Source organism: Galeopterus variegatus, unplaced genomic scaffold (assembly GCF_000696425.1).
Source record: "Galeopterus variegatus unplaced genomic scaffold, G_variegatus-3.0.2 Scaffold486, whole genome shotgun sequence".
Classification (NCBI taxonomy): domain Eukaryota; kingdom Metazoa; phylum Chordata; class Mammalia; order Dermoptera; family Cynocephalidae; genus Galeopterus; species Galeopterus variegatus.
The window spans coordinates 726,595-728,906 of NW_007726597.1; positions in this window are offsets into that span (position 1 = coordinate 726,595).

The window sequence follows — 2,312 nt, forward strand, 5'->3', positions numbered from 1 at the left end:
CCCCCTCCCCCCTCGGACCCGGGAGTCCGGGCCCCCAGCCCCCTCCTCCCTCGGACCCAGGAGTCCCGGCCCCCAGCCCCCTCCTCCCTCGGACCCAGCAGTCTGGGCCTGAGAGTCCTTTGCGGTGCTTTGCCAATTAAATGTCAATCCGGGGCAGATTCCCACCCTCTGCTCTCATCCCCACTTTCCCAGGAGCTCCACGCCAGACATTAACCAGCTGGGCTTGGGCAGCGATAAGGACTGAGGCCCGGGGAGACAGTGGATGTGGGGGGCTCCCCCACATAGTCCTCTCTTCTGGAATTTCCTGAGTGGGGACTGGGGAGAGGGTCTTGTCCTGAGCTCAGATAAGAGAAATTCAAGGTATTATAGGATTCAGAGATAGACCAAGAGAGGTTTTAAGAACAGAATGACCTGCTTGGAGAAAGAATGGTGACAGATGAAGAGAGACAGGAAAAGGGGACAGAGACGGGGGGGGCAGACATCCATGCAGAGAGGACAGAGACCCAGATAGAGGGCAGACACCCCAAGATAAGGGGACGGATCCCCAGAAGCGGAGACAGCACCTCCGAGAGAGAGACCCTAAGAAAGAGATGAGAGGGAGCTGGAGAGTCTTGGGACAGTCACACGGTCCGCAGGGCCCTTCACCCTACCACACCTCCACCCTGGGACTCCGGTTCCCCTCCCCTTGAGCTATTTTCAGAATGAAAGTTGACACCCACCTCGGGGGGTCATCCTGCACCCCTCCCTCAGCCTAAATATAGCATGGCAAGGTGGTAGGAAGGGTGTCCCTGGATTAGGGTGTTCCCCTCTCCTCCTCCCGATCCCAGCCAAGGCAACATAGAAGGAGGCTCCAGTTGTTTACTGGAGGTTCACTTTCCAGTCTTTGGGTGTACATTTGGGTCACTGAACTCTCCACACTTCCTCCGTTCCTAAACACCCAGCACCGCCCACCTACCAGAAAGACTGCGTAACTTCCAGTCCTTGATAGGATAGTAGGGATGAGTTTTCAAGGAAGAGTAACTGGAAAACAGTCTCTGTCCCCCTCTCTCCGGGTCTGTCTTCCTCTCGCTGGGTCTCTTTCTCCCTCTCTCTGGGTGTTTGCCCCCCTCTCTCTGGGTCTCTTCTGCCCTTCTGTGGGTCTCAATCCCCACTCCTGGGTCTGTACCCCCCTCCCAGCCCTCTGCCCTCCTCTCTCTTGCCCTTGGGTTTCTCTTTTGCTTTGTATCTCTGTCCTCTCTCCAGGTCTCGGTTAGTTGCTCTTTGTCTCCTGATCTTTGAGTCTCTGTGCCTTGTCTCTTGTCACTGTGAGGGTCTGTCTCCAATTCTGTCTCTAACTGTGGCTTCTCTCCATTTCAGAGAGAAATGACTACCTAAAGGTTATATTATTTTCAAACATTATCAAACTCTTCCCACAATCTGTAGTTCTCTCTCATTGTATACAAAGTTGTTGGATTAAATCAGGGGTTTCCAAACTGAATTCCTTAGCTGTATTTCAAGTTGCCAAGACTACCTAAAGGTTATATTATTTTCAAACATTATCAAACTCTTCCCACAATCTGTAGTTCTCATTGTATACAAAGTTGTTGGATTAAATCAGGGGTTTCCAAACTGAATTCCTTAGCTGTATTTCAAGTTGCCAAAAGGGACTCAAAAGGAGGTGTGTTCTCCTCAAACCGTTCCCCTCTGATGTTTCACACTGGTACCTCTAAGTAAGATATTATTTGACACCCCCAAAAAGGAGGTTTATAGCTAAAAATAACAACAACAAAGCTCTATAAACCATTGGATGGGTTTTAATAAATTAATACAAGTAAAACACTTTGAATGATGCCTGGCACATGGAAACACTATATGTGTTAGTGATTATAACCATCTGCCTCTTCCTCCTCCTTTAAATGCCCTTTTAGTTCTGAAAGACCTCTAAAAACTTTTGGCTTTGTGACCTTGGGTAACAGCCTCCCTTCTGAGCCTCAATTTCCTTGTCTGTAGGAAATGAGGCTACCAGACCAGAGAGGTCCTGTGCGTCCCAGCAGGCTGATGAGGACATGTGGAGCCAGGCAGCCTGCCACAAGTCCTGACCCCCTGAGGACATGCTGTGTGACTTTAGATACTAATCCCCTGCTCTGAGACTCTGCTTCCTCGCCTGGAAAACAGAGCAAGACCCCCAGTTTGTCCGACAGCCTTCCTTAGCTGCAGGGAGGAGGGGTGATGTGCCCTGGTTTAGGATCTCTTTATGATTCTGTGGAATAGGGACTGCGTGTCTCTTTCAGGTTCAGGGGCACTGACTTTCTCTGCCTTTTTCTTTTTTGGTT